This window comes from Rousettus aegyptiacus, unplaced genomic scaffold (assembly GCF_014176215.1).
Source record: "Rousettus aegyptiacus isolate mRouAeg1 unplaced genomic scaffold, mRouAeg1.p scaffold_m13_p_12, whole genome shotgun sequence".
NCBI lineage: Eukaryota > Metazoa > Chordata > Mammalia > Chiroptera > Pteropodidae > Rousettus > Rousettus aegyptiacus.
The window spans coordinates 76,112,637-76,135,648 of NW_023416287.1; the positions used below are offsets into that span (position 1 = coordinate 76,112,637).

Below are 23,012 nucleotides of genomic sequence, written 5' to 3' on the forward strand. Positions count from 1 at the left end.
CTCTGTCTGTCTCTCTCTCTCCTTCTCCTTCCCTCTTTCTTTCCTCCTTCCACCCTGCTCCTCTGCTTATTCATCTAGCACCTGGCCCACCAAGGCCACAAGTCCCTTCTCCCCCCATCTGACTGAGGAATAGTTACCAATGAGCAGGTCTCTTAGCCTTTTCCTGCAGATTCTTGAAAGAGGGAATCCAATTGGCTGAGTTCATAGCCAGGGCCACTCAAGTCCAAGCCTAGATCCAATGGCCTGGAGTCCCTTGGATCAGGTGTCTACTCCTGATCTGATAAGCTTGGCTGCCTCTCTCAGGGCAAGGTTGGCACAGTTTCTCTAGAGCATACCTTGACAATGAAACTTGTCTCTTGCAGAGATGTGGGGGTGTATCTTTGCCCAGGTCCTCATTATGCACAAGGCCATCTGTAGATGAGGTGCTCATGACACTGAGCTGTGAGGTCTGACCTTGAACTCTGAAGGACTTGAGGAATGCCTGCCTACTCATGGGCTTCACTTGCTGTCTTTGAATCTCTCAAGACGAGACCTATTTGTCTTCTGTTACGTCATGGACTTTAGGGCTTTGTTCAATGAACATTACAACCTCTTCCTGCTCTGCTAGAATTAAACAGCTTAAAATTCATGCTTTCAGCTACTTTACAGCTTCTTTTGCCAGCTGGATTATAAACTTCTTGAAGGGAAAACTTCAGGTTGGGAAATAATTTTATAGATTGTAGAGTCTGACCTTCCCATTTTACAAGTGTGAAAAGAGAGGAAATGCCACATAGCAGGGTACGGTCAGGTGGGACCTGGAACCCAGTCTCACACACTTAGTTCCCATGGTGCATTGTAATGCTTGTGCATAGCATGCTCCCAATAAAATATTTCTTGGGTTATTCTTACTTAGCTTTTCTTTTTCCTTTTCTCAAGCTTGTTGCTCTCTATTGATGTCCCTTCCTCCACAACCAACTTCAACCCTAGAGGATCACTTTCCATCTGACTTTCAGAAGTTGGACTTTGGGGTTGTATAGTGGAAGCTGAGATGAGGCCTGAGTGAAATTTAACCTCGTTCTATCAAGCCTTTATCTCTCCAGGCCAACACCACAGTATCAGAGCATAGACACTAGACGGGTAACTTCCTTCCTTCTGCAGGGTCAGTGGCCACCAAACTGATGCCTGAAGAATCCGCTCTCTAGTGTCCTCCCAGGCTGATGTACAAAACAGGGGTTTAGACCACCGCTGACCTCCTCCCGACGGGATATTATAAAGGATCCACTTCCACTTTCCTCTCAGCAGCCTTCTGTGACCATTCCAGCCTTCTAGAAACCCATTATTTGCTTAAAATTACCCTCACACAGTATAGCACTTGGTATCTCATGGGTGCCAACCTGGTCTACTCAGCTCCTGAAAGCAGGTAACTTCTTGCCCAGTACTCTGTTGGGCTCCCACCAAGCCTGCAATAATTGTGTTGATTGATGGAGGAAAGGCTGGTAGGAGGAAGGAGAAGGAATGAGAAGAAATAAGAAATACTTCTTTTTGCTAGTATCTTAGAAAATTATGGATTAGGAAAAGCAACTGCTTAAAACTGAGAGAAACATTCTGGCGTTTAATTTCTTGGCTGTGTGGTGACAAATCGGACAAAGTAACTCTTGGCAATTCAAATCTGACGCAATTAAACCAATTCCAGTGTCAGTTCATTTACTCTGCACCCAGCAGCTCCTCTGACCTAAGCCTGCAGGTGGGGCATAATATCAACTACCGATCAGAAAAGGAAGGACATTAAATGAGGGACCAAGTAAGCACCAGGCGTCCTACACTGAGAAACTTGGGTCTGCGGTACCAACCCACAGATCCCTCCCCTCAAATATCCCCATTTCAGCCAGGAATCCTGATTGCGAGGGGCCATTTCAGAGAGTTCTTGATAAGAATACCAACAAGTAAGAGTTGGAGGAGAGAATGAAAAGCCTATATTATCACACCTTAGTGAAGGCATTAGACTGGAGGGAAAGCAGAAAGCCAGGCTCTGAGGATCTGGAGAGCAGAGAGTAAGTTTTAATAGGCAGGAAGAAGTAATGTGGGAGCCCAGGACACTGCCTTGGGTGAAGACACTCTGTGGGGGCCCTCGGGCAGCTGGTGGGGAGAGGGAGAACATAGCTATAATCAGCCAACTGGTGAGGGTTCAGAGTTGAGCCAGCAGGTTGAGGATGAGAACTGGGCAAAGCTTCCTTGAAGACAAATCTAACCTCTGTCGCAGACGAAGATGAGTTACCTCCAGGAATCCTCTCTGCAGAACCAGCTCTGTGGGCCTGACTCTGCAGAAAGGAAAATTCAGGGACCATTCTTGTGGTCCAGAAAGACCCTGGGACAAGGAAAGGAATCAACCATCACTGAGCACTTGCTGTGTGACAGAGGCAGTTTAAATACATTATCACCATTGGTCCTCATAGAGCCAAAAAAGATAGTTGACTAAGCTGCCCAAGGTCACCATTGTGGAGGTTAGGTAAGCTTCCCAAGGTCACAGATCCAGGAATGTCACAGCTGGGATGTAAACCCAGGAATCGGGCTGACTCTTAGTCTGCACTGTCCCCACTGGCCAGTTCACCCCAGGCACATCCAAACAGAGGCTTGTCCTCTCCACAGATGTTCTGCTTTCTGCAGGTAGTTCAGTCTCTCCTCACCTCTGGGGGTGTGATTTAAAGCAAAAGCAAAACCAAGACTCAGACAATTCCATTCTTGTTTCCTTGCAGGTGGCATGCCTCTCACACAATGTGCAAACAACACTGACAACAAAAGATAGGTAAATCAGAATCTGCTGAGTGGACAGACTCCAGTACTGTTATTCCATATTTTGTAAACCCTAGAAACCATCCAGATGTTAAAGCATAAAAATAACACACTGCTGAGCCAATGAAGCATAGACTCTAAGAGGGCAAACCAGTGGGAAGAGTCAGGTGTGCTTAAACATGTTCCTTTGGGGAGTAGGGGGGATGGGGCCTGGCACCCAGACAACTGGCTTCGATCCCCACTCTGCCTCTTACCAGTGCATGATTGTGGGCCTGCTGCCTCCTTCTAGAAGGGAGGGCATGACAAGGCCACATGCCCTTTGGTACGAGAATCGAATGAGCTGCTCTGTAGGGTAGGACTGGAGGCTGCTTTGCTTTCTTTCCATGATTTGGGTCATACTGAACCTCAAAATTGGAACACAAGCTCTCTACACAAAACGAAACCCCACCCACCCATCCTTCAAGGCCCACTTCATGCCTCACCGTTAGTAAGAACCTGTCCCAGACTCTTTCTGCCCTCTAGACTCCCCCTCCACCCACACCCTCATCAATCTGCTCCTTCTGCCCTGCCACATTGCGGGGACTTTCAGAATTAGCTGTTTTCGCTCTCATCTGGAGCCTTTGTACTCCAGCGTTAGTCAGATGCCTATTGCTTCCTTCACCTCTGTTAAAAACTTCCTCTGGGAAGCCTTCCTGACCTTCTCCTACCCCCATCCACTCTCCATCCTGGTTAGCTGCTCCACCTGAGGGTTCCCTAGCCCTTTATGCTTATCCCTATTTTAAGTGTACTTTGACTGTGGTCCTTACAGTAGACTTTGAGCTTGAGGGCAGGGACTGAGGGTCTTATTTGTCTTGGCATTCCCAAACATGTCCCATCTGTAGAGAGTGGTCACCAAATGCTCTTTGAATAAATGGATTTCTATGGCAGTCATACTGTGTCACACAGTTCCTTTGATAAGTTTATAATTCCCTTGCTTGGAAAGGTGTACATTTCTCCTGAAGACCTTTCAGTGACTAGCACCTAGCAGGTAATCAGAAAACACTGGCGATTTGGTTAAGTGATTACTGAATTTTCCATTTCATTGAGTTCTCTCAGCCCCACGTCCCCTGTCCCAGCCCACAGCATAGCCAATGGAAAATTAATTGGTTGCAAAGTGCATATCTAATTACAACATCCCGTCCTGCCACAGAGATGTTCAAATGTTAATTATAACATATGCATCTCAATAACAGACGGTAGCATATCATGCGGCATTAATAACGCCACTTGGGCCGGCCAGCGCATTCACAAAGCTCTCTTTTATCTGCCATTAGGACAGACCTTGCACTTAAAGCACGGAAGTCCTCATCCTTAAAGCATTCCTGCCCCTAAAATCAAACGTTTCCCGGCGAGCCTGGACCGTGCCTAAACCCTCAGTTTTCCCAATGCAGAGGTTCGCACCCAGGGCCACGCCAGCGTCGCGGGGGAGGGTACATTGGGCACAGGTTTCGGCGTCGCTAGGCTGGGATGTCTTGGCTGCTCAGGAGGCATCCCCGGCGTCCCCGCGGCGCCCCGCTCTCCAGGGCCCGCCGTCCCCGGAAAGAAAGGAGAACTACATTACCCAGCAGGCCTCCCGCGGTCCTCTTTCCTTTCAAGTCTTTGCACGTGGCCGGAGGGGAGGGCGGGGCCTGGACGTCACTCTCCTACATTCTCTTTCCCTGTGTCAGAGCAGGGATATTTTATTTTCCTTCCTCTACTCCCTCCCCCCTACCCGCCCCTCCCTCCCTCATTCCCTTCCCTCCCTCCCTCCCTCCCCTGTCGGCTCGGTTTGTGCGCTGGGGCGCCCAAGCCCCACCGCAGCCGGGACGCGCGGAACTCGCGGCCGGAGTCGGCTCTCCAGAGCCTCCTCCCTCTCCCTTCCCCTTCCCTGCCCCCTCCCCCCACCCCCGACTCGGGCTTGGAGCGGCAGCCAGAGGAACCCCGAGGTGAGCATCCCCCCGTTCGCCCCCCTCTTTTAGTCACCTCAGCTTGCGGATCGATTCGGGCACCCGGGAGGAGGGCTGCGTGACGTGCGCGTGCTTATAGATAAATCCGGGAAAACCGCCCCAAACAATTAGCGCCTTCCCCCTCCCTGCTCCCGGGGCAGCCCGGCGCCTGCTCTCATCCACTGTCCCCCTCTGTCGAGGACCGCACTCCACGATCTCGCCCCTCCCGAGGTTTGCCCCTTCCCTGCCCGGTGCCCCGCCCCGTGGGGAGCTGTAGCCTGGGAGCTCTGGTGGGGAGGGGGGTTCTGCGGGACGCATGGCTGGAGCCCGGCTGGCGTTTTTGCCGCGCTATGTAGTCGCTGTCATGTGCCGGGTTTCGACCCCGGGGGGAGGAAGAGAGCGAGCGTAATTCTTCTCCCTTTTGTTTTGAAGCCCGCATTTGCTGCATCAAGCAGTTGGTTTAGTAGCAGCCAAACTTGCAGCTGTTCTGACCGCGCTCCGCCGAGGTAGGGAGCGCGGCTCCCGGTGGCCGCTCCTGGCCGGAGACGGCAGCCCTGGCTGCTGCAGGAGAGTCCCCAAGAGAGTGTCTCCACGCCGCCCCTCCCTCCTCTGGTGACTGATTGTGTCTGTGGCAGCGGCCGTGTGTGAGTGTGTGCGCGCCCGTCCGCGCGGGTGCAGGGTTGTCTGTCGTCTAGACAGGCTGCACCCTCCCTCTGTCCCCGGTGAGCCCGCGGGCCGCGGAGGGCGCGGGGGATGGGAGCGGAGTAGGAAACCGAATCGGTGGATCCATTGTGGTCGCAGCTTTGGACCTTCCCCGCGGTGGTGATTCTGCTGGCTTTTTAAATTATTATTCCTGTCGCCTCGGTGTAATTGGGCCTGGGTAATAGATCCGCCCGGCGGAGTGGGAGTTAAAAAGCCAGGCTCGCTGTGGCGAGTGCCCAGAACGGCCGCGAGGTGCGCTTCGGCTCTGGTTCTTCAGGACGACGAGCAGGTGACTGTCCTGGACGGCGGTCGTGGGGAAGGATGGACAGGGGGCGGTGGCTCGGTCCGCGGCGGAGGTCTGGGCTCCGGGAGGGCTGCGTGCCGGAGCCTGGGTGCGTTTGGAAGGTGTCCTGGGGACCTCGCGTCAGTTGGTTATGTATTGCCTTTGACGTTAAAAGACGAGACCCTCATCTGGGCGTCGTTGGCTATTTGGTTCTGTGGAGTTTGCAGGGTTGGGGTTGGGGGGCAGCCGTGAGCAGGGAAGGGGAGCGGCGTGTGAAGGGGAGGGATGGCTGGCGGCGCCGTGCGCGTCTCCACTCCCGGGAGAGAGGCGTCGCTTCCCCTGCCCAGCTGTTTGTGTGTGTACACACCGCTCCGACGTGTGTGTGGGGCGGGGACTGCACACCGCAGCGTGGTGGGATGCGCGTGGGCCCCGATCCTTGGAGATCGGGTCGGTCAGCCCCCTGGCGGCCCGAGTTGGGCTCGTAGTCCTGTGTAACCGCGCGCGTGCGCGCCCGGGTTACTTGGAGAGGGGGTCGTGCGACTTCTGAGTCCCGGAAGACCCTGGGGTTGCGTATGCGCGGGGTTCGCGAGGGTGTCTCGGCTGGCAGTGCGTCGGAAAATCCGCCGTCCCTCCCTCTGTGTTCTCGACGCCCCCAGACCCCGCAGACTGACTGACTGCCTACTCCGCGGAGCTGGGGGCTGGTCTTTTGGGCCCCGAGGAGCCGCGGGAGCGCGCGTGTCGCCCCCCTTTCCCGAAACGCTCAAGTTGACCCTTGCACCGAAGCGCTCTGTGGGTGCGCATGCCCGCGCCCGCCGCTGCTTTCACAGACTCTAGAAGAAATCAGCGCGCTCTGTGTCCCCCTTCCAGTCTGTCCTGGAAGCAGTGCGGGCCAAAGACTGACCGGTGGTCGCGGCCCCAGCTCAGGCCAGAGCTGCCGGGTGCCCGGCTAGCCGCACACTTTTGCGGGCTCCGCCCGCTTGGCGCTCGAGCTCCCAGCAGCCGGGGATTATCTGCAGGGCTAGCGGCCCGAGCGTTAAGGGAAGAAGCCACTGGAGCTGCGGGCTCCGCAGCGGTTGGAGGCTCTGGCCGGCGAAAGTGACACAGCACGAGCGCCGCCACCGCCCGAGCTGAAGGAGAGAGGAAGGAGCCGCCCAGAGGGCGGGGAGGGGCCGCAGGCTGTTCGACCCCGGGTCCTCCTGCCCAGCGCCAGGGCTGGGCCAAAAACCTCAGGAATCCCGGTTCTGAGCGTGCTCGGACCGCGCTAGGAAATTGCCTGCCATTCGAGAAAACTCAGTTATACCAGAACAGAATGCACCGAACAGACTTTAGAGGATATCCAGTCCCTCACGGAATGCACTCACGTTGCCTGAGGAAACTCACTTTCAGTATTTGAAACAGGACTTGATTTACACACAGATCACCTCATCTGCTGTGTCAAGTGTCTGTCTTGGATAATGTACACTTGGAGGCAGTAATTTTATAACGCATTCTGGGGTACAGTGTCATCAGTGATTAACAGATTGCTAGAATAATAATGTTTGTATGACTTTACAGGGAGGTTCCTCCCTCTCAGGCCCATTATCGCCTTTATTAAGAAGGTCCTGTTTAAGGTCTATCAGTGAGTGGGAGAAGGGCTCCTTCCACCACCACCCCCACTCTGATTTCTCAGCCTGTGGCTTTTAATTGGAATAGTGGCCACTCCCTGCCCCCCTCCAGTCAGTTGTGGCACCCCCTGGAAATACTGAACCCCAGAAAGGGGGTAAATTATACTGATTATTATTCTTTGTCGAAGCACTTTTCACTTGCTACCAGTCTTAATATCAATAGCCACTAAAGAACAGAAGTCTGCGTTGCTGTTATTATCACTCATCTGAAAATTTGCTGTTGGTGAATGGTTATCAGCTTTGATGCGTTCAGTATATTTCAGAATCATACCGGCATGTAATAAATGCACATAGTATACATGTTTCTGTAACGCATACCTATGTTCATATGGGTGTGTTCATGGAGTCATTCTTTAGTTATTGGTTTCAAAACCATTGGATTTAGAGTATAGACCCCTGAGAAACTATCCCAGATCATAGTCCCTGCCCCGCTCCACCTCCAGGCATGGGGAAGCCCCCAAAAGAGCAAAGAACTCCTGAGCGCCTGCATGTGTTTTCCAAAGTTCATGGACATTGAAGGTTCTCAGATGCCGCCTGGAGGGTTGTTAGGTTTGGCCCACTAATTAACCCTTTAGTCCCAAATATGTATAGAGCACCTACCTGTTCGTATAACTTGAAGTATATACAGAAAAAATTTAACATACAATTCCTGCTTGCCAAGAACATATTCTAGCTGTGCAGATAAATGTAAGATTTTAAGTCCAGGATATGTTTATTGAGCACCTGTCTTAGGTGCTAGATACAGTACTGTGTTCGGGGCACATAAAGATAGTATAGCAGAGACAGCTAAGTAACAGCACAATAAAACCAATGATGCAGACCCTGTAGGAGGGAACAAATCATAAATATTTTAGAGCACTCACTCTAGGATGTCATCAATTTCACATATGTTGATTGCAAGGGACTCAAAATGCCAGTTTCTATCCTAGAGCAAATGGATAAGGAAGTAACAGAGGAAGAAGAGCCTAATGTCCCTTGTTACCCTGGACTTCAGGCTGTTTGGAACCTCCCAGGTGGGCCCAGAGGTACTGTATGTTCTTCTGTAGAAGTTAGGCATCTAGTGCGAAATGACCCTGAAGCCACCCAACAGGTTACTCTGCTGAGCAATGAGAAGCCGACCAGTTGTTCTCCATGGACCTGTCACAGCTCTACTGGGCTGTGGTGGGTTGTGATAGAATATCTTCGGTGACAGGCTCTGGCTGTGGTCAAGGTCTCATTCAGGCCCCATGTGGGTTTAGTTTCTGTCTTGCAGATCTGCGTAGATGTTTCAACATGGATCTGCTTTTTATTTATTCATTCCCACACTCACTTCAGGGGTCCCTGTCTGCCCTTGTTTTTAATGTTCTGTTGTTTGTAGTTCGGATGATGAAGGTGGAAGCAGGAGGTGGTGGTTAGGATGGAGAGAAAATCCTGGGCCCGGATAGAGAACAGGAGGCACCAACAGACGGGCAAATCACAGTTTTTGGGAATTCTCCAAACACGATGGCATTTCTGCATCGCTTACCCAATAATGTGGCAGCCCCTTTTGATGTTCTTTTGGGGGGATCCTCTTCCTCTGGGCCGCACTGCTGACTCACTGGTCACCTGAGCTCAGCTGCTCACATGCAGGCTTTGCTCCACTGCCCTCCTGCCTCAGCCTGCACACAGTTTAATTTAGAACAATGCTGTGATGGTGGCGTCCTCCCTGAATTATCACCATGCTGACTATCGACATCTGCCTCTTATTTCTGAATTTGACCTAAGCCAGACCTGTGGTTCAGAATGAGGTGAGAACAGACCCATCCTCAGATCCTTGGCACCGAAAGTTGAGGACGTTGATGAGCTGATCTCCACGTGAGGACCTCAAGGCTCAGAGGGGTGAAATGACTTGTGCAAAGTCTCCAGGAGTCCTTGGCAGAGTGGGATAAGAAATCCTGGATGTTGGTGCTTCATCTAATCTTCTTTCTCTATACCATGATGCTTTCTGAAATAAAGTGAGGTTCTTACCCCACAAAGAGTAAGAACTCTACATCGTCTCTCCTCTTCTCTGGCTCTGGGAGAGTCTCTGGAACTTGTCTTGTAGTTTTGATATTTCTTTCCTTTGAGACTGGCCTTTCCTGTCCTGTCATCTTTGACACCCAGGAATCTGGGAGAGATGGTAGGCCTTGGGGTCTCTAGCACTCATAAGTTTGGTCTGTGTCTTTCACTTCTGATGGCAGGGTCCTCAAGGACCTGAAAGTGTTTGCAAAGCTGTTATGTGTGTGTGTTTTTCTAGGAAGAGGACCCACAGATTTCATTTGATTCTCACCTAACTCAAGTGAAGACAAAAACTATCAGGGGTGGGGTTCATGGAATTAAGTAGGGGGTTCGTTGGGACTAGAGACTGTTATAATACCCTATGTTGGAGTTTGCTTTACCTTTTGCAAAGCGTTTCGCACGACTGATTTCATCTACTTTTTACAGTAGACCTGTGAGGCTGTTATTATTCCCATTTTGCAGATGAAAAAAACTGAGCCTCTGTTGTTAGTGACACACCCAAGTTACAAGTAAGTAGTAGAGCAAGGTTCTGACTACTAATGCGCTGCCCAGGGCTGAGTTGGCCCAGTCCGTCACATCATCATTACAGTTTTGTGAGTGGAGGGCCTCAAATTTTCAGAGCTTCTTTGGCTCATATCCAGCCACAGAGCCAGACTCAAATGCTAACTTACCCAGTGAGTGGGATGGATAAAGAATGGGAGGCAGTTATAGCAGTGCTACATGGAATGGAGCCAGTTTGGGATGATTTCATAAAAGAGGTGAATTTGGGAGTAGTAGGTCTGGGGTCATGGTGGACCTGGAGGAGGTTTTCAACTGGTAAAGGGGAAGTCGTGTGTGTTTGGCCTAGGGGTAGAGCAGGCTAAGGAGATTCAGTGGATCATCCTTAGTCAGAAGGAGCTTCTTAATAGTGATCAGGCTCTCTATCTATGCCTGGTCTGTACCAGGCCCCGGGGCTATAACAGTGAATAGGCACAGCCCCTGTGCCTTCAAGGAGCCCACTGTCTCGAGGAAGAGACAGACACTTACATAGTTAACGTCATTACGGTGTGATAAGTGCAGTGGTAGAGAAAGTTCTGAGGCACTTACAGTAGCTTAGACAAGGGACATCTGTAGCTAGTCAAGATCAGGGAGGGCTTCCTAAGGGAGACAGCGCTGGGGCTGAGTCTGAATGAATGAAAAAGAATTAGCCAAGAGAGGAACTAGGAAAAGGGCATTGGGTGAAGGAACAGAGTGTACAAAGGTGTGGGGGCCTGAGGCTGCCTGGGTACAGGAAGAGATGTAAGCAGTGAGGTCAGGTACAAGGGCAGAGATGGACAAGGCTCAGATCTGAGCAGCTTTGTGAACCCGGCTGACGACCTTGCCTTTGAGCTTACAGGCAGAGTCTGGGAGAGGGGGCTTTAAGCAGAATCCAGGCATGCTGCCCTGGAGCAGAAGGGAGCATGACCATGGGCTGAGTGGCCTCTGGGCTGATGAGGATATGACAGGCTCTATAGGGTGTCCAGGTAACAGGAGTGAGGCCTGGAATCAGGGCCATGTGTTTGGGGATGGAGGAAGGTCATATATTAAAAATATTTGGAGAGTAAAGTCTGCATCGATTGTTTAGCTTTGGGGATAAGGGAGGAGTCGCAGTGACTCCCAGGTGTTTGGCCTCACTAACTTGGTGGGGGCATCCTTTACCCAGGTGTGTACTTCTGGTTGCTAGAGCAGGTCAGGTCTGCTGGGGTTGAGGTGAGAAGGAAGATTGTGCGGAGTTCAATGTTAGATGTGTAGAATTTGAATTGCTGGTAGGATAATCCCATGGCGCTGTCTTATAGACAATAGGATAGACATGCAGGATAGAAACCTGAGAAAGCAGTTTGGGAAGGAGCCACAGTCCTGGGAGTAGGGATAGGATACTGCTGAGCAGACCGTGGTGGTGGCTGCTGTAGACAATAAAAGGAGACCTCTTCCTCCTATTGTCAGAAAATCCTTTGTCACGCCTGCTCCTGTCATCAGGGAAGCCGGGAGAGGATGCTGTGTCATGCTGGAGGCCCAGCTGGCAGAATCCAGCAGCAGCCAAGAGCGAGCTTCAGCGGGAAGCATGAGAGTGAGTTAGGGGAGAGGCATTTTCATTTTTAACATCCATGGTGAGTACGGCGCTGTCCTCGGCCCTCAGGGCCTGAGGAGAGGGAAGGGAAGATGTGGACCCTGCTTCGGAGGAGCAAGCAGTCTAGTTGGGAGACAAGACGTAGACATACGAAACCACTAAAAAGCTATAACAACCTGAGCAAATGGTAGAGTGAGTGCACATTGAATGGGAGAGTTGCAGCTATTTCTCTTCCTTCTATACTGCATTTTTATAGAACTGATGTGTGTGTGTGTGTGTGTGTGTGTGTGTGTTTTCTTTATTGGAGCTGATACGTTTTATGCAGAACTCCAGTCCTTTCAGTTTTGAATCCTGGGCTTAAGATAGTGCCTGGCACATAGTAGGTGTTCAACCAATATCTGCGGATCTGCAGGGATGTGGCCAGAGTTAGTCGTCTGGGGTAGAAGGTCAGCCAGGAAAGGTTCCCGTGAACAAGTCCAAAGAGGGTATCCTAATACAAGTTTTAGAATATTTTTAGTACCACAGTGGAGTAAAAAATCTTGAAAACCTTCCAACTATGAAGTACCTAGGAATGCTGTATAAAATATCGCTAACATCTTTTCAAAGAAGAGCTGAGCTCAAAGGATGTAAGGAAAAACCAGGGGACTCAAAAGTGAGTGTGGACAGGAAGCTTGCACTTATGCTAGGCAAGCCTTGGAGATGGGGGCGGGGGGTGTTAAGTGTTGGTTACTTGGCTTAGAACCAAAGGAGGTGGAGTCTCGATAACATCTCCAGGGCCAGAGGTGAGACTGGGAGTTGAGTGGCAACCCTGCCTGAAATGGGCCCCTGCCAAGGTTTGCATGCTTGGAGAAGGGATGGGCTAGACATCAGCCCATTGCTGTGGAAGGAGGGGAGGGAGAGCTTGTCAGTCTTGGACCTGTTTTGGGTTGGGGAGAAGTCTTCCCTAGAAACTCAGAGCCTAAGACCTGTTATGACTTTGGACGTCTACTCACTGTACATGTGGTCCCCAAGAGGAGGAATTAGCATAGAAAGCCTCTGGGGGCCAGGGTCCCCCAGCCTGTGGGCACTAGGCTCTCAGGAGTGCCAGGAGGATTCTGGGGCTCTTCACCCTTTGCTACTTGGGTCTCTACCTTGTAGAGATGCTATAGGACCTGGGCAGCCTGAGTGAGGGAGGAGGGGAGACAGAGGCCACCACAGTCGAAACCTTTTAAAAAGGCCTTCGAGACAACTGCACACTGGTGGGGTCATGTGCAGAGCTGTGTGAAGGGCTGTTTCTGCCCCAGGGCTTCAGCTCTTCACAGAAGCCTTCAGAGAAGCCTGTCCAGGAAGACCAGAATGTCCTCCCCTGCCATTTACTCAGGCCAGGTCCTTACAGATGAGGCTTCTGTCTAGGTTCCCACTAAAGGTGCCCTATGTAGATTCCAACTGCTACCCATGGCCCAGACTGTGTATCACACCATCTCTTCCAAGCCCTGAGTCTTGAGTTCCTAGAATTTCAAACTGGGGAGACATGTTAGAGGTCACCTAGTTGATCCCCCATCCTCTGTGACAATCCCGACTATATCAGCATTTGCTCAGATGCTTCCCGTGGCTGTAAGTGTACTGCTCATGAGGCAGCACTTTCTCTTACTAGAAAGCTTTTGCAGCTGGAAAGGCCTTATAAGCCTCAGCCATTTCCACCCATTGCCCCTCAGCTATTGTGAGAGGGTTTTCAGGCCTTTCACCATCCTGCTTGCTTTTGCTAAAAGAGCCTTAATTCATCAAGCTAATATTCTGTGACAATCCAGCCAACTTCTGTCCTAACTTACTTAGCACAGAAGGAATTTTTGAAGATTAGATGTAAGGTTAGCTGAGCTGGCTGCACAGATGCCGTCTGCGGTGCAGAAGTTCCGAGAGGCTTTTGCCCAGTGCTTTTCAGATTAACATGAGAGAAGCAACAGCACACACTGCAGGTTCTTTCCTCCAATACCCAGAATACATTTCAGCTTAGAAGTAAGTCACTCAGGAATCCGATGTTTGTTGAGTATCTATTATGTGCCAGGCACAGTGCTAGGCGTTCTCTGTATGCCTCACTGAATAGGACGGACTTCTGTGAGGGGGAGAGAGAGAGGCAGAGACCTGGAAATGCCCAGCTGTAGTTGTGACAGTTGAACCCCTGAAGTTATTCAGAAAGAATGTGTGCGGTTCTATGTGGACTGGGTGGAGCTGACATTCCCTATGCTGTTCCCTTATAGGGCCTTCCCCTGGGGTAGCAATGCCATGATCTCATCACTAACTGAGAACCCACAGGCTTTTGCTGTATTCGAGGGGCATTTGCTGAGATACTGATGATTTTAAACCATGAGACCAAGAAAAGTGGCCTGGAGAATCCACGTCTTGGTGTGCCACCAAACAGGATGGTGTTCACAACCAAAGTGTTTTTGAGAGCGTGGCTTCAGTGCCCTGGGTGCTCTCGGGGGCCAAGGTGGCATAGCTCATTTGGCTGAACCGTTATTACACACAGGGACTGAGAGGTTATGCTGAAGTCCGCTTGTGGTGTTCTGAAAAGGTCGCTGGTCGTAGATCTGCCACTAACAACCTGAGTGATCTTGGGCAAGTCACTCCACATCTGGACGTTTTCTCCTCGGTGACCTCAGGGATTGGGTGAGTTCATAACAAAGGTCCCCGATCACCTCTTCCGGTGGTTCCCAGTGCCTGACGTCTGAGGCATAGGTGAGGAAGAATCCCTGTGATGTGATCTTCAGCATTTGCCTGCACCTAAGGTCACTCTAGATCTGCCTGATTTGGTTAGCTGGGCCTGTGGTTTGGCAGTTTGTTCCTTCCTGATGAAATTGACTTTTTAATAAGGTGGAAATGATCCCCACCCTGTGCCAGACCTTGTTCTAGGTCTTTTAAGGATGTGGGCTTTCAGTTATATCCAGAAAGGATGTGAGGAAAAGGTGGCTGGTGAGTGCGGTATTGTGTTTTCTTTCTGTGGGTAAAACAGAGGTGGCTGAGTGTAGCCTCATTCTTATTAGAGAGAAACTAGCCATGGGGGCAGCAAACCTAGGGAGCCTGGTTGAGCCAAAGACCTCTGCATCTTTAGCCACCTTGTTTCCATTTCCCATGAGACCAAGGTGGATGGCGGGTGCGAGTGAGGAGGGGATGGTTTTTGGGGAGTCTGCGGACTGAAAACAGGGCAGTAAGAACAAGAAGGAGGTTGGCGGGGCTCCTCGTGGATGTGCTTGGGGCCCTGGTTTTAAAACCCTGGCAGCCCAGGCCTTGGTTGATCCCCATGTGGTTTTAGTGATTGTAGTTACCTCATTAGAGCCAACTTTACTTAATGTATCTGTAATAGATTTTAGAACCAGAAAAGCACTAGAGTGCTCAAGTTCCTAGTTCCCCAGCCACCTCCTTATGACCTCCATTATTCCAAACCCCGAACTCTCTGGCTCCAGCATTTAGCCAGCTGGCAAGAACGTCTTCAACTCACAGTGGGTGAATAGATAGATCCTGAGCACCCTGAATGCTGTGGAGGGGCGGTTGTCCATTATCATCTTCTTTTGTGCTTTTATCCTGGTATTCTTGTGAGGTGGCTAGGGAGCTGGCTAGGGACATCGAAGCAAGAGAAACCCGGTGACCTGGCCAAAGTCATTTGCCACACTTGCCACTGAGAACAAAAATTAAGGGCTGGTTTTCCATTCATGAACACTCCCCCCTCCCCAGCTCCCCATCCCTGTCTTGCCTTGAAGTATGGCATTCATACTACCAATGGAGTATAGGCTGATTTTTCAGTTGCATATCTATGAACTTGTAAAAAACTTAAAGCCGTGTATCCATTGAATTGTGCATTAAAGAAAAAACTCATGATTTCATTATTGCTTAGCAAGGAACTAAGTTTAATAAAAGTCAATACAAGGTCAATAATATTGCCACTGTACACAGATGTGACAGATAACTCCAAAGTGGTAGATTTTTGGAAATGCAGCATAAGCACGTTTGGGTTGGGCTGATACCACTTAGCACTGGGAACATTTTGAATAATACATGTCCAATTTCAGCCCAAGGCTATGTCTTTTCATATAACAAAAAGGAGCTCCTAAATATTCATTTACACGAAACTTTTATACCTACTATTGTAATTTGAATTCACAAAAGATGGTCATTACCTAAAGATAACCTTAGTAAATATTTTTATAAAGCGAAGAAACCTTTCATATAGTCTCCAGTTTCTTTCAAAAGCACCTGATTTGCAAATTTAGACTTTTAAACAGTAATTTCTGTTAGCTAGGATTTTGATAGCTAGAAACTTCTTAATCGACACTTGAATAACTTTAGGACAATGATAGTGAATATACTTCTTAGAAAGACCATCTTAGCATCAAATATGCTACAATAAAGAGTGTTCTGTTGGACATCCATTCTCCAATCAATGATAAATACTCTTGTCTAAAATTTATAACCAAGGGGTGCATTTTAGAGCTGACTCATTCTAGTAAACCTGACAAAGTTTTGCTACCCAAATTCAGGTAATTTAGAAGAGTTATGTTGAAGTTGAGACAATTACTTTTAACATTGGACTCAAGATTTTAAACCAGAACTTTCTCTTTTGTATTATGAGTGATGGCAGCCATATTTTCTGAACCCAAACTCAGAATGTACATTTGAATATTTGAAATCAGGAGTTCTCCCAATTGTCATCTTATGTGTAGGCTGGGATTCTGAGGTCTCATTCTCAAATTTGTTGATGTGTTCATACAAATCAAGATAAATTTTTTTATGATAAAATATTGGCCTTACCTTTAGATCCTCCTGAGACTTACTTTTGTTTCTAGTTTTCTTCAAAGTTTCTTAGCCCTTTTCCTTCTGCTCTGGATATGCATATGTGTTGGTTTTCCACACCACCATGCAATTCTCTGACAACAGCCGGATGTTTTACAGTTCGACTCAATTTTGATACTATCTACCTGGAGATAGCATCAGGCCCCATAGGTTAGGGGCTCAGTCCTACAAGACTGTGCTTCTGACTGGCTATGGATTGGAGGTTCAAACAACCTCTTCTTTGGGTTCAATTAATTTGCTTGAACAGCTCATGGGACTCAGAAACATTTTACTTACTAGATCACTAGTCTATTCTAAAAGGACATAGCATAGGAATAGCCAGATGGAAGAGCCTCATAGGGCCAGGTATTGGGAAAGGGCATGGGCCTTCAGTGCTCTCCGAGATGCGCCGCTCTCTCCACGTGTTCACATGTTCATCAACCAGAGACTCTCTGAACCCCCTCCTTTCGGGTTTTTATGGAAACTTCATTATATAGGCACAACTGATTAAATCTTCGGCCATTGGTGATTGAAGCCCGTTTCCAGCCCCTCTCTCCTCTCTGGATGGAGGTCCGGAGGTGAGACTGCACGTTCCAACCCTTAAATCTCATGGTTGGTTCTCCTGGCAACCAGCCCACATCCTTAGGTGTTTTCCAAAAGTCATCGTATTAATATAAACCCTGTTGGAAAGATGTTTGTTATGAATATCAAGACACCTTTATAGCTCTTATAAATTCCAAGGATTTTAGGAACTCAGCACCTGGAATGGTTGAAGACCAAATGTATATTTCTTATTGTAAATCACAGTATTTTTATTTATTTATATAACAAAATGTTAAATATGGGGCCTACATTTCCACCCCATCTCCCAAATCTCTAACAAACAAAAGAATACTTTCCTGTGTTACCTGTAGAAGCAGATAGCTTTGTGACCTGAGCAAATGATTGAACTCTAAGAGTGCTGGCCATTGGTTGTCCTCCACGTGGGCTTCTCCACAGGGATGCTTGGGCTTCCTCAAAGCATGGTGGCTGGATTTCAAAAGTGAATGTCCCAAGAAACAGAAAAGAGAAGCTGTCAGTTCCCCCAAAGACTTCCATTGGATACTGGCTCAGTGTCATGTCCGTATACACTTGGTCAAGCAGTCACTGAGTCCAGATTCGAGGGGAAGGGACACGGACCCTGCTTCTTGGTGGGAGAAGTGTCAGAGATTTGGGAGCCATGTTTGAAACCACAAGAGTTGGTCTCACAGAGAGTGTCCTTCCTTCTCACAAAACTTCACCAAAGTTCAGATTTTGTCTTCTACCTGCAGTATTTTCCGAAGGGATGAAAAAAGTGATGTCTATAATTTGAACTCAATTATAGTTAGTAAATGCTTTGTGTGAAGTCTCTTTATATTCCAATTCTTTAACAAGTGGCTCCCTCTAGTCACGGGTCATGGGCTTGGGGGCTTCTTCATTTCATCAGTCACTCCCCAAATTCTCAGAAGTGCTGCTCTCGACCTTCCTGGTGGCAGTCATCCGCCTGCAGGGCCATCTGCAGTTATTGGCCTTCCCAGGGCAACTCTACTATGGTAAGACCCTGCGTTGGTTGTTGGGGGGCCCAGAGATGACTCAGGAGACACCTTCAGGGAGCTCAGGGTGTGTATTGTAGGTGGAAAGCCCTGGCTTCAGCGTCACTTTTTCTCAGGATGTCTCCTTCAACGGGCAGAAAGCAGCAGGAGCAGGTCTGCTCAGAACGCAGCGCTGACACTTGCCTTTTCCTTTCTTGGGCTCGTAATTTTGGAATGCGCCCTGGCCTAGGAGGGCAGGGCCCAGGGTTCCACCGATGTCAAATAACTCCCTGCTCTGTTTCTGCACCTGTATGATAGGGAATTTATTCTAGTCCAGGGGTTGGCAAAGTTCAGCCTGTGTATCCAAGTTGGCCCAACACCTGTTTTCCAAGTGACGTTTTACTAGAACATGGTCACACCTGTTGCTTTGTATAAGTCCATGGTTGCTTTCAGCTCTTTGCAGCAGAGACCTTATGGCCCACAAGCCTAATATATTTATTTTCCGGCACTTCACAAAAAGTTTGTGGACCCCTGGTCTAGAATAATGGTTTTTAAGCTTCATTAAGCCACAATAATTTTTATTTAAGAATAAATCAATTCTTCTAACACCATATACCAGGCACTGTACCAAATGCTGTAAAATTATTAACTGATTTAATCCTTATAAAAAACCCCTGAGATGGGTATTATAATCACTCCTATTTTATAGAAGAGAAAATTGAGACAGAGATTAAATAACTTGCCCAAGATCACACAGCTAAGTGGGAAAGGCAAGATTCAAGTTCAGCAGTCTGGCTAGAGTCATGTTATTGCCCAGTACTCTATGCTGCTGTTCAGTAGTGGCCAGTTGTGAAAATTAGGTGGGCAGGCAGCTAATGAGGATTGATCTGAGGGTGGTCAGCATTTCCCTCTCATCCCCAGGGCCCTCAGGGTCAAATTTGACAACCAGAGGCTGTAAGGTTAGCATATTAGTAGGGCCCGAAGCATATGGAGGGGCCTTTAGCTTGTTTTGGTTTCTACAAGAGGAATTGATCCTGGCTGTTGGGAACAGAGGCAGGCTTGGAACTGTATGTAGAGATACTCTTCCCTGAGAATGAGAACTCTAGACAAAACCACTTCTAGATGATCATAATTATGCCAATCAAAATGAGCACTCAGAGACCAGGGTCCACATTTCAGGACAATAACTAGAAGAAGGCATCTTTCAATTAATTGCAATGCCTCAAACAAGTATTAAAACCTGTAAATATATCTGGAGCCATTTCCCTGGGCCAGAGTGATTTATCTCAGACGCAGGCTGTAAAATTCAGCAAGGGCTGACTTCTCACATTCAATGTTACCTTCCCAACTCCCTCATACCAATAACCCTGGGAGCTGGGAGATTAGTGGCAGCATTTCTTGAGGGAGTGGGAGTCTGGGGCTGCAGAGGGGTCTTCCCTGTATGCGGGTTAGCCATCTTGTCTGAGCTCCCTTTCCCGTAAGGGGGAGTCTTAGGGGATAAGGTACAGCATTCCCTTCCCCTTGGGGTGAACCTCTCCTAGAATAGGAGCAGTAAGAGTGACTCACTTTTACTGCCAGTGGAAGGCTGATCTGGATTTTGGTAGTGGTTTGAAGGTAACGGGGGTCTTGGGGGAGAGTTTATTCTTTGGTGTCTTGGCTGCTCACCACAATGGTACATATTCAGCGCAGTGAGTTAAGAGGATTCCTGATCCCAGGAGAACCCCCGCTCTGCCCTTTACAGAAGGGTCTCTTCTTCCGCAGTGTTTGCCTTTTCTCCTGGGTTTGTGTCTCTGCCTATTGGCACCATCCCCCCACCCCGTCCCAAGGGTAGGCTCTTTCTAGGTGCTCCCCTCCTGCCTGGGGTCCCTGGCCTTGCCCCTTCCCCCAGCCAGCAACACACTGCTCCCCACAAACCCCTCCTCACAAATGGTGAAAGAATCTTCTTGACAACTGAGAATCCCAGTTCCTTTTTGGTTGGACATTTTCAATTTAGGAAGAAGGCTTTTAAAGATACACACACACACACACACACACACACACACACACACACACGATTTTTTTTTCGACTGCTTTCAGGCCACTCTTTGTTCTCCCTTCGTTTATCCAAACTGGAGTCTCCCGTGTTTTCAGGAGCAGGTTTTCGGACAGGCTCCCTCCTGGTGGTCACTCTCCCTTCAGTCCTGCCTGCTTTAGGGATGATGGGAGTTGATCGACTGTCCCAGAGGTCAGAAGATCCCAAGCGAAATGGGCTGTCGTGGGAGTGGATGGTATTCCTTCTTTTCCCAAGTACTTTGCTGCCACCTGGAATACAAGCAGGGGGCTTGCAGGCCTGGGGGTGAGACTGTCCACTGGGGATGGAGGCCTTGCTGGGGTGGGTGGGGTGGCGGGTACAGGTTGTTGCCACATCCTGGTCAGCTCCATGTGCTACAGACAGCCCCCTCCCTGGGCCTTGATGGAGGTCCCCAATGCCCGGCTCTCCTCCAGCTTGTCCTAGAAGGACATTTGACCTCATTCATCTAATGATATATTAGAAACAGCAGATAACTTGAATAAAATGAAGCTGTCTCATTTTGGGGGATGCTTTGGAAAATAGAAGCTTGAAGATGCCTCATTAGTGTGTGTGCTTGTGTTTTTAACAACTTAAAAAGTGTTATAGAAAATATGGTGCCACTGTTACATTAAAATACATTCGAAGGGAGGAATCATCTATCAATCTACCTCTTCACTTGAATACTATATAATTTTTGCATATTATATGCCGTTCCCCCTTTAATAGAAACTGATGGGTGTACAGTTATGTTAAATAATTTTATATACTCAGTTAGCTTGGTTTGTCATTTGTTTCGAGTTCTGTTTATTGCCAGTTTCACCACTGTCTTCCGGAGACACCAAGCTCCACAGGTCTATTGTATCACCACCTTTATCAGTGACACTTCTCGGCAGAGTATCTTGTTTTAGTTGGTGTTTCCCAGCTGCCCAGGGCTCTTCCTTCCTTTCTCCCAAAGGAAACAGCTGAGAAATCACCAGGATTTTCATACTCTTAAATAACACCAGCTGCCACTGATATGTGTCATCGTTTATGAATTTGCCTCATATGTGGGATAGGCAGGTATTATAATTTCAGCCCAAGAAATGAAGTCTCATGCAGGACTTCACAGCTGACACTGGGAGGCCACATCCTCTTACTCTCCTGTGCTCTTTCTACCACCACAGAACCCGCCGTTGACACCAGGGATGTGTCTTGTGATTTAATTCTGTAAAATGGGCATAATAAGAGTGCCCAGTTCATAGGGCGAGCCAGTGTGAGCTCTTAGCTGGGGTCATAGTAGCCCGTGTGCCTCCCTCCTCCCATTATGTGCCAGGCGCTATGGGGGATAGACAGATCACATGGCTTGGGCACACCATGCAGAAATGCAGATAAAGCCTGTGCCCAGATAAGCATCATGCCAGGTGGGAAGGTTGGGTCCACGTGTGTGACTTTGTGGCTCTCCTACACTGTGACTCTCCTGGTCCAGCTTCCTGAAGTCATGCCCTCTCCTCTCCAGGGTGGGCCAACCAGGAGGCCAGGGGTGGACATGAGGCTTCTTATAGCACTGATCCTTCCTTCAGGGATCTCGGTGTGCTCTGTGGACATTTTAACTCACAGCCATTGTTGCCAGCCCATTGCACACACCAAGGCTACAGTCACTGGGCATCCTGGCTTTTGGCCTTGCCTTACTCCCCTTTGTGTCACCAAGTGTGTACACACACACACACACACACACACACACGACTAAAACAATCAGCAGGGGAAGTGTGTGGTGTATATAGGAAGGAGGAGCTCATTCATGCATTAATTCAGCCAGTACATACTACAACATGCCAAGCCCTCGAGCTTTCCCACCACGAACGAGCACACAGCACATGCACACGAGTGCATGCCACGAAGGGGCCAGGGCCAGGGCCTGGGACGGGGGGTGCTGGAGGGGCGGTAAGGGCAGAGTCCTGAAGCAGGTGGGGAGTATGTGAGAAGGGGCTAGGAGCACGGTCTCTTTGCGAAACAGCAGGAGGCCATTGGGGCCTGAAGGGAGTGAGGACGGGAGAGAAAGGCAGTGAGGTTGGGCACCAGCCAGATCTTGCGTGGACTTGGACTCAGTAATGTAGGATGGCTTTGGAGGCTTCGAAGAGCCTGGCGTGAGACTGGGAGGCTTGGATTGTTATCCAGGAAGGAGCGAGCTCTTCTGACCCTGGCACAGGGCAGGGATTTTCGAATCTCCATCTCCTGCATTTCCGGCTTATCCTGGACCCTCTCCTTCGTACTCTTCAGGTGTGCTGCCCCCATTCGGGACATTCCAGGGATCTCCTAGGGACTAATGTACCCTCTCCCTCCCAGGTGTGCTGCCCCCATTCGGGACATTCCAGGGATCTCCTAGGGACTAATGTACCCCTCCCTCCCATCGTGCAAACTGCTGAGCCCCAGTCACAGCGGCTGGGCTGCCTCCTGTTTGCTCATGGCAGAATTCCCTCTCCTGACTGGGAGCCCCTGGGACTTGATTCATCTTTGTGACCCACTCAGTGAGTGGCATCTTGTAGGCCTCCCCAAAGCTGATAAGGAAGAGAGAGGAGGTAAAACCCCAGACACGGTCTTGTGACTGGCCCGCACCTGCGGGGAGGCACTTAGAGGGGAGGGAGTTGAGATTGTCATGGCCAAGGTGCGGATTGCCCTCACGAGGGTTGGGGGTAGGGGAGAGGTCACCCAGCCACGACATAGCAGGGACTTCCTTCCCATGCTATGGAAGGCCACCCCATTCCGCTGCTCAGTTTTGGAGGTGACAGCTGGGACAGCAGCTGCAGCCTCTTCCTCAGCATTTCCCTTTGGGGTGGGAGTTCCGGTACTTTGCCTTATCGGGAGGAAATGACAGCTTTGGAAAGGCTGTGGAAACCCCCTTGGGGATAGCTTTGGGTAGATGACAAGGGAGGGAACTTTCTAAAGGATAAATAATGCTGGATTATGCCTAAGGACAGTGCTTCCTGGGGACCCCTATTTGGCTTACAGTACCCCTTAGCCAGGAGCCTACCTTGCTCAAGGCCTGGCTGAGGGACTGTAGGTTTGGATTCTCATTCAATCATTAAATTTCTTTAAAGTCTAAGAATTAATAGTCTCATTTATTCAACAAACTTATTCAGCAGATATTTTCG

The 23,012-nt window shown here is 49.4% G+C and overlaps 1 protein-coding gene across 6 annotated transcripts in view; it reads left to right on the forward strand.

The window, feature by feature from the left end:
• The first annotated feature begins 4,538 nt into the window (after positions 1-4,538).
• Positions 4,539-23,012, forward strand: part of CTIF (cap binding complex dependent translation initiation factor) — a 249,103-nt gene continuing 230,629 nt past the window's right edge. For 2 of the 6 annotated variants that reach the window (XM_036230024.1, XM_016148451.2), the window contains exon 1: positions 4,539-4,733. The gene's annotated coding sequence lies outside the window, so the exon portion shown is untranslated. The other 4 variants (XM_036230025.1, XM_036230026.1, XM_016148452.2 and 1 more) reach the window with 3 other exon arrangements.